The 9,684-nt window shown below is 35.5% G+C and overlaps 1 pseudogene; it reads left to right on the plus strand.

Annotated features, from left to right (window-relative positions):
- The first annotated feature begins 1,783 nt into the window (after positions 1-1,783).
- On the plus strand, positions 1,784-2,511 carry LOC120243557 (annotated as a pseudogene).
- The last annotated feature ends 7,173 nt before the right edge of the window (positions 2,512-9,684 follow it).

The raw sequence follows: 9,684 nt of genomic DNA on the forward strand, positions 1-9,684 counted from the left end.
TAAGTCCTGTGACTGTGAATTTTTGTGCACAAGTCATTTGAGTTGTTAAGTTATTCCCTGGATCATCAAAACATGCCAAGTTAATATGATAGAATAGACAAAATAGGGGGGAAAGTTTTGACTAATCCAAAAGAAGCCAGCAAAGGAGGAGCAAAGAAAAACAGAACAAATGAAACAAGGAAAAGCAAATACTGAGATGGTAGGTGGACTTAAAATCAGATCAGTAATTACATTAAATATGAAAAGACTAACGATTCCAACTATAAGGCAGGTATTATTAGATTGAATAAAAAACCAGATTCTACAATATTTTTGTAAGGCACAAGCTTTGAATGTTAACACACAGAACAGTTGAAAGTAAAATCATGAAAATATAAATACTATATACCATGTAAACACTAAACATAAGAAAGCTTAAGAATCAAGGTTACATTTATAAAAATATAGCTGTGGATACAGTGTCAAAGTAGACTCTAAGGCAAAATGTGTTATCAGATATAAAGAGGGGCATTTAATAATGATTAAAGGGTCAACTTAATAGGAAGATACAATAATCTTTAATATTGTGTGCCTGACAGCATACCTTCAAATAGAATGAAAAAACTGACGGAAATTAGTGGCTAAATCCACAATTTGAATTGAAATTTTAAAATATTTCTTTCTGTAAGGGTAGACAAGACAAACAAAACTTAGTAACAATGTGTAAGATATGAACAATCTGACCTAAACAGACATTTGTAAATTACTTATAGTTTATTACAACCAACAACTATGGAAAAGAAGAAAGAATATGTACTATTTAAATGCACATATGTGACTCCTGATCTCAGGGTCATGAGTTTGAGCCCCATGTTGGGTGTGGACCTACTTAATTAAAAAAACAAAAATGTACATAAACCATTCACTTAAGTAGACCATATTCTGGGCTATAAGGCAAGTCTTGATAAATTTCAAAGGACCAAAATCACCCAGAATATGTTTTGTGACCACAATAGTATTATACTAGATGTCAGTAACAAAAATATAGAAAACCCCCTAATGTTTGGAAATTAAGCAACATGTTTCTAAATTGTCTATTGGCCAAAGAAGAAGTCACTGGGGAAATTCATTAGAAAATTAACAGAGTGTGCAAGATCTGAATAGTAGAATCTATCAAACATTACTCAGAAAAACTAAGAAAACCCAAATAAATGGAGATACACCACTGATGTGATATTAAGATATGAATTTTCCCTAAATTGATCCATAAATTTAACACATCCCTATCAAAATCCCAGCAGGCTTAAACTTTTTTGTGTGATAGAAACCGTAATCTGAATTAATAATTTATTTGGAATTGCAAAGGACCTAGACTAGCTAAAAACAACCTTAAAACAAACAAACAAACAAAAAATCCATTGGAAGACCTATACTAACATTTTTTTTTAAGTAGGCTTCATGCTCAGTGCAGAGCCCAACATGGAGCCTGAATTTATGACCATGAGATTAAGACCAGAGCTGAGATCAAGAGTTGGATGCTTAATCAACTGAGCCACCCAGGTGCCCCCTCCCACTAACAGATTTTAAACTTACCCTAAAGCTTTGGTAATTAAAATAGTGTGATATTGGCATAAAGATAGTCAAACAGATCAATAGAACTGGACAGTCTGGAAAAAGTTCAGGTATATATGTTCACTTGATTTACTAAAAAGATATTCATGTTCCTCAAACAGAAAGGGTGGTATTAAGAAGTGATACTAGAGCAACTGGACATTGATGTGATAAATAAAATTTGGTTTCAACTATGGCTGAAGAACAACCGCAGGTCAAATCGTTAGTGAAGGCCAGCAGTGATGGGGCCAAGATTGGGAACAGCGCCTTCTCCTAGAGACTGTTCATGGTACTCTGGCTCAAGGGAATCATCTTCAGTGTCACCACTGTTGACACCAAGAGGCAGACTGAGACCGTACAGAAGCTGTGCCCAGGAGGGCAGCTCCCATTCCTGCTGTATGGTACCGAAGTGCACACAGACACCAACAAGATTGAGGAGTTTCTGAAGGCAGTGCTGTGCCCTCCCAGGTACCCCACGCTGGCAGCTCTGAACTCTGAATCCAACACAGCTGGGTTGGACATATTTGCCAAATTTTCTGCTTACATCAAGAATTCCAACCCAGCACTCAATGACAATCTGGAGAAGGGGCTCCTGAAAGCCCTGAAAGTTTTAGACAATTACTTGACATCCCCCCTCTCTGAAGAAGTAGATGAGACCAGTGCTGAGGATGAGATGAAGGTATCTCTCAGAGGAAGTTTCTGGATGGCAATGAGCTCACTCTGGCTGACTGCAACCTGTTGCCGAAGTTCCACATAGTACAGGTGGTATGTAAGAAGTACAGGGGATTCTCCATCCCTGAGGTGTTCAGTGGAGTGCATCCATACTTGCGCAATGCCTATGCTGGGGAAGAGTTTGCCTCTACCTGTCCAGATCGTGAGATCGAGCTTGCTTATGAGCAAGTGGCCAAGGCCCTCAAATAAGCTCCTCCTGGGGCTCCACTGCCCTCCTCCATTTTCTCTACGAAGGCACCAGGTGGTTTCCATGTGGCTACCCAGTGGCCACACTCCAAAATGGTCAGTTGGCAGAGAATCCTGGAGCACTTGTGCGGGGCTGGCTGTGGGAAAAGGTGGGAATTCTAGGTAAGATTTTTATTGTGAGGTGGTGTGGGTAGGACAATGTATTCCAATAACAAAATACAGAATGAAAAAAAAAAAAGAAATAAAATTTGACCCTTATTTCACAGCATATACAAAAATCGATTCTAGGGAGATCAAATGTCAACCTGAAAGGTAAAACTATCTTGAGATAAGAGTTTTTAAATAAGATACAACCAGCACAAACCATAAAAATGTTTAATTAATAAATTGGTCTTCATCAACATTTTAATATTTTCTCACCAAAAGATACTATTTAGGTAGTGAAAAAGGTGCTCCAGAAGCTGGAAGAATGTGTTCACAATACATATACCTGAAAAAGTACTTGTATACAGAATATATGAAAGACTTAAAATTCAACAATAAAGCAGCAAACAACCCACTTTTTAAAAAAAATTTAAATTTTAGTTAGTTAACATAAAGTGCAATATTGGTTTCAGGAGTAGAATTTAGTGATTCATCACTTACATACAACACCCAGTGCCCTCCTTAGTACCCATCACCTAGCCCATCCCCTACCCACCTCCCTCCATCAGTCCTCAATTTGTTCTCTATCATTAAGAGTCTTTTGTGGCTTATTTCTGTCTCTTCTCTCCCCTCCTCCCAGTTTGTGTTTTGTTTTCTAAATTCCACATATGAGTGAAATCATATGGTATTTGTCTTTCTCTTATTTACTTATTTTGCTTAGCAAAATACATTCTAGCTACATTCACAATGTTGCAAATGGCAAGATTTCGTGATTTCATTCTTTTTGATGGCTGAGTAATATTCCATTGTGTGTGTATATGTGTGTGTGTATAATTGATAAATTATAATTGTATAATTGTACGCACACACACATCTTCTATATCAATTCATCAGTTGATGAACATTTGGGCTCTCTCTATAATTTGGCTATTGTTGATATTGCTGCTATAAACACTGAGGGACATGCACCACTTCAAATCTGTTTTTTGTAGCCTTTGGGTAAATACCTAGTAGCACAATTGCTAGATCATAGGGTAGTTCCATTTTTAACATTTTGAGGAACTTCCATACTGTTTTCCAGGGTAGCAGCACTAGTTTGTGTTCCCAAAAAGAGTGTAAGAGTGTTCCCTTTCTATACATCCTCACCAACATCTGTTGTTAACTTTAGCCATTCTGACAGGTGTGAGGTTATACTTCACTGTGGTTTTGATTTGTATTTCCCTGATAATGAGAGATGTTGAGCATCTTTTCATGTGTCTGTTAACCATCTGGATGTCTTCTTTGGAAAAGTGTCTTCAACTCATTTTTTAACAGGGTTGTTTGCTTTTTGGGTGCTTTTTTGGGTGCTTTGAGTTTGATAAGTTCTTTACAGATTTTGGATACTAACCCTTTATCAGATATGTCATTTGCAAATGTCTTCTCCCATTCCTTAGGTTGCCTTTTAGTTTTGTTGATTGTTTTCTTCACTGTGCAGAAGCTTCTTATCTTGATGAAGTCCTAGTAATTTATGTTTGTTTTTGTTTCCCCTTGCCTTTGACCATGTGTCTAGCAAAAAGTTGCTATGGCTGAGGTCAAAGAGGTTGCTGCCTGTGTTCTCCTCTACGATTTTGATGGTTTCCAGTCTCACATTTAGGTTTTTCATTGAGTTTATTTTTGTGTATTGTGTAAGGAAATTGTCGATTTTCATTCACTGTCCGGATTTCCCAACACCATTTGTTGAAGAGACTTTTTTCAATTGGATATTCTTTTATGGTTTGTCAAAGATGAGTTGACCATATAGTTGTGTGTCCATTTCTGGGCTTTCTATTCTGTTCCACTGATCTATGTGTCTGTTTCTGTGCCAGAATCACACTGTCTTCCCTACAGCTTGGCAATATAGCCTGAAATCTGGAATCATGATGCCTCCAGCTTTGTTACTCTTTTCAGGATTGCTTTGGTTATTCAGGGGTCTTTTGTGGTTCCACACAAATTTTAGGATTGTTTGTTCTAGCTCTGTAAAAAATGCTAGTGATATTTTGGTAGGGATTGCATTAAATGTGCATATTGCTTTGAGTAGTTTATATATTTTGACAATATTTGTTCTTCCAATCCATAAGCATGCAATGCTTTTCCATTTCTTTGTGTCCTCTTCAATAACTTTCTTAAGTCTTCTATAGTTTTCAGAGTACAGATCTTTTACCTGTTTTGTTAGGTTTATTTCTAGATATCTTATTGGTTTTGGTGCAATTGGAAATAGGACTGATTCCTTGATTTCTTTCTCTGCTGCTTGATTCTTGGTGTATAGAATTGCAACAGATTTCTGCACATTGATTTTATATCCTCTGACCTTGCTAATTCATGTATTAGTTCTAGCAGTTTTTTGGTGGAGTATTTTGCAACCCAATTGTTTAAAAGGCAAAAGACTTAAGGAGATAATTAATACAAAAGAAGATATATAAATAGCCAATAAGCATTAAAAAATTATTTAAGAACACTATTAACAGGGAAATGCAGATTTAAAACACAATGAGATACGTCTATACACCCATGATAGTTCGACAGCTAAAATGACTGACAGTTACTAGTGTTGGCAAAATGCGGAATAATAATTGAAACTCTCACACATTGCTCTTTGACTGTTTTACTCAAAGTTAAGTAAATACCTTTTCTATGACAAAACTATGTCCATAAAAAGACTAATGCCAGACTATTCGATTGCGTATTCATTTATAATAGTAAAAAATTAGGAAGCATCCAAATATTCTTCAAGGAATAAACAAACAGGTCATGGTATATCATATAATAGAATGCCACACAATAATTAAAAAGAAACATACAGAAACATGGAGAAAACTAAAAACATGTTGAGAGCAGAAGAAGTCCGATACAAAGCAATGCATACCGTATGATTCCATTTATATGAAATGCTGGGACAGACAAAGCTATACCACAGTGAAAGAAGTTGGTATGGTGGTTCCTTTGGGTTTGCTTTTATTGTCTGGGAAAATATTATGGAAACTCTTTTGGGGAGATAGAAATGTTCTACATCTTGATTGGTGATAGTTACATGGGTTTATAAGTATTAAAAGTGTATCAAGTTGTGTTTTTAAGATCTGTGCATTTTATTCTACAAAACTATAGTAAGTAACTTGCATGTTTATTACATATTAAAAATTATCTTTATGCTATATAAATTTGTAAAATTTTGACAAATTGTTACCTAAAACTCACACACCAAAGAAAAATGAACAGTCCTCATCATGTAGTGTAAGGAATGAATAGCTGAATGGTGGAATTCCACTCAAAATTGTGCAGTAAGTTAATGGTTTGATGATCAATATCTACTTTTAAAACATAGCAATGATTTCTACAGAGAAATTTATGTCAAATATGAAAAAGAGGCTTACAGAGACATAATTAGGCTCAAAAGAATAAAAACATTTCCAAGAACCAGAAAAGGTACAGGAAATTAGAGAGAGAGAGAGAGTTCTGGTGAAGCCACAGGCAAGCTGGATTGAACATGCAATGACTAAAAAAGCAAATAGTAAATAATTAAAAAAAAGAAAATAGATCTGATCTTCTAAAGTTTCTGAGGATATAAGGGGTATATAGACTTCAACATTCAATGAGAAGAGGAAAAAGGAAGTAGGTAAAGAAGATGTTAATCAGAAAATCAAAAACAGGTAGATATTATACTTTATAAAAAAATTATAATTACAGAAAAACTCAAATATGTTTCAATGGATTATATTCACCTATTAAAAGGTAAGGATGATCATATTGATTTGAAGAAATAAATCCTGGTATATGCTGTATGCAAGGAGACAAAATTACTAGAAAATGGTCCAGAAAGGTTGATAATAAAGGTAAGGAAATATATCTAGCCAGCAAGTACTTACCAAAGAAAGCTAATGTAGCAATAATAATTTAACAAGATAAAATTTATAATTAAGTCCATTAATAGGGATAAAGAGGAGCACTATAAGAAAATTAAAGGGTTCCAGAAGATAGAACAATTACCAACTTCTATGTATCTTACAAGAGTCTCAAAATGCACATATATAGCACAAATTAACAGAACTATAAGAAAAATGACAAAAAGCACATCAGAAGTAGGATATTTTATTTACTTCAAGAATATTCAAGCAAGCACAATAATTAACAAGAACACTCTAGTCATCACGTAATAATTCAACCAGTTTCAAAGAACTGACATGACACCAGAGTGACCAACACCCTTGATTGCCTGGGATTGAGGGCTCTTGGTTTGAGGGATTTTCAGTGCTAAAACTGGGAGAGTCCTGGGAAGTCCAGGATGATCAATCACCCTCATTCTTGGGTCATAAGGAAATTAAAACAGAAACCCATAAATATTTCAGTATGTTTCTACAAAAGATAAGAATTCTTGTTTTACACAGTCACTATACTGCTATCATACCCCAAATTAACAATAATTTCTTATTATTTACAGGATAATATCCATGGGTAGGCTCAATACCCAGTAACTGTTCAAATTTCTTTCCTTTCTTTTTTGTTAAGTTTATTTATTTATTTTGAGAGAGAGAGCATGCGCAAGAGAGAGAGAGTGAGCACAAGTGGGGAAGGGGCACAGAGAGAGAGAGAGAATCCCAAGCAGGCTCCATACCACCAGTGTATAGCCCGATGTGGGGCTCCAACTCAAAAACCATGAGATCATGACCTGAACTGAAGTCAGACACTAACTGACTGAGCCATTCAGGTGCCCCTGTTCAAATTTCTAATTGTATCATAAATGTCATAGTTTTTAAGTTGTTTGAATCCAAATCCAAATAAAACATAAATATTACAATTGGTAAATATTTTCTAAGTTGATTAAAATCAACAGGTTCTCCCCCATAATTTATTTTTTCCTTGCAATCACATTTTTAAGGAAATGGGTTGTTGTGTAGAATTGTCTATAGTTCAGATTTGCCAATTGTATGTCTTGCATCAGATATCAGATAGTTGGAATCATTCCATGTATTTCTCTGTTCAGTTGCTATTACGAGATATCACAGAGTGGGTGGCTCAAATAACAAAATATTTGTTTTTATAGTGAATGAGGCCAGAAGTCCAATATCAAGGGGCCATCAGCATTGGTGTCTATAAAGACCTCTCTTACTGACTTCTAGACAGCTATTTTCTAGACAGTCCTCACATGGCTTCTCTGTGCTCACACAAAGAGAGAGTACTGATATCGTCCAATAGATTAAAGGTCCCATCTTTATGACCTCATTTAAATTTAATTCCCTATCTCCCATGGCCTATCTCCAAATACAGTCAAATTGGAGGTTAGGTCTTTAATTATGGATTTTGGGGGGACACAATTCAGTCTACAACATCCACCTATAGTCTTTTCAAACTTGTTTCTTTCATATAGCAATGTGCACTTAGAATTTCTCCATGTCCTCTCATGGCTTAATAGTTTATTTTTATTGCAAAATAATGTCCCATTGTTCAGATGTACAGCAGTTTGTTATCCATTCAGCTACTGAAGGACATCTTGGCTGCATACAATTTTTGGCAGTCATGAATAAAGCTTTTACATTGACATGCAGGTTTTTGTATGGACATATATTTTCAACTCATTTAGGGCGCTGTTAATAGATTTTATGGAGACTATGTTTATCTTTGTAGGAACTGCCAAACTGTCTCCTGAAGTAGTGGTAGTTTTGTATTCCTAGCAGCAATGGCAGAGTTCCTGTGGCTCCCATACCCAAATCAGCATTTGGTATTGCTAGTGCTTTGGGTTTTAGCCATTCTAGTAGGTATGCAGTGGCTATTTTAATTTGTAATTCTCTAATGACTTCTGATGTTAAGCATCTTTTCACATGTTTATTTGCCATCTGTATGTATTCTTTGGTGAGGTGTCTGTCCAGGTTGTTTGCCCATGTTTTAATTCCCAATTGAAAGTGTTCTTTCTAGAGAACCTGGGTGGCTCAGTGGTTTAAGTGTCTGACTCTTGGTTTCAGCTCAGGTCATGATCTCATGGTTTGTGAGTTCAAACACTGCTTCGGGCTCTGTGCTGACAGCATGGAACCTGCTTAGGATTCTCTTTCCCTCTCTCTCTACCCTTCTCCTGCTCTCTCCCCCGCCTCTCTCTCTCTCTGTGTCTCTCTCTCTCTCTCTCTCTCACACACACACACACACGCTCTCTCTCTCTCTCTCAAAATAAATAAATAAACTTAAAAAAAAGAGTTCTTTCTATATTTTGCCTATCGATCCTTTGTCAGATATGTGCTCTGCAAATATTTTCTTCCAGTCTGTGGATTCTGTTTTCATTCTATTATCAGTGTCCTTTACAGAGCAGAAGTTTTAAATTTTGATGGAATACAACTTGATAATTTTTCCTTTCATTGATCATGGTTTTGGTATTCTATCTAAATGTCATCACCAAATCCAGGGTCATATAGATTTTCTCCTATTTATCTTACAGAAGTTTTATGGTTTAGCATTTTACATCTGTAATCCGTTTGGAGTTCATTTTTGTGAAGGGTAAAGATCTGTGTCTAATTTTTTTTTCATGTGGATATCCAGTAGTTTCAGCACCACTTATTGAAAAGACGATCCTTTCTCCACTCATTTGCCTTTGTTCTTTTGTCAAAGATCAACTGGCTATATTTGTGTGGGTCTATTTCTAAACTATTCTTTTCATTCTATTGGTCTGTCAATCATTTCACTATATACCTGTGTTTATTACTATAGCTTTATATCAAGTTTTGAAGTCAGGTAGTATCATTTCTCTTTGTTCCTTACCAGTGATGTGTAGGCCATTGTGGGTGCTTTGCCTTTCCATATAAATTTTTGAATCTGTTTGTTCATGGCCACCAAAATAATTTTCTGGTATTTTGAGAATGTGTAGAATCTATAAATTAAATTGAGAAGAATGGACATTTTGACAATATTTAGACTTTTTATCCATGAACATAGAATATCTCTCCATTTACTTGGATATTCTTTGATTTCTTTCACATGAATTTCATAGATTTTCTCATATAGAACTTGTACATATTTTGTTAGGTTATACTTAAGTAT

This window comes from Hyaena hyaena, unplaced genomic scaffold (genome assembly GCF_003009895.1).
Source record: "Hyaena hyaena isolate Hyena2069 unplaced genomic scaffold, ASM300989v1 scaffold_344, whole genome shotgun sequence".
In the NCBI taxonomy this organism is placed as follows: domain Eukaryota; kingdom Metazoa; phylum Chordata; class Mammalia; order Carnivora; family Hyaenidae; genus Hyaena; species Hyaena hyaena.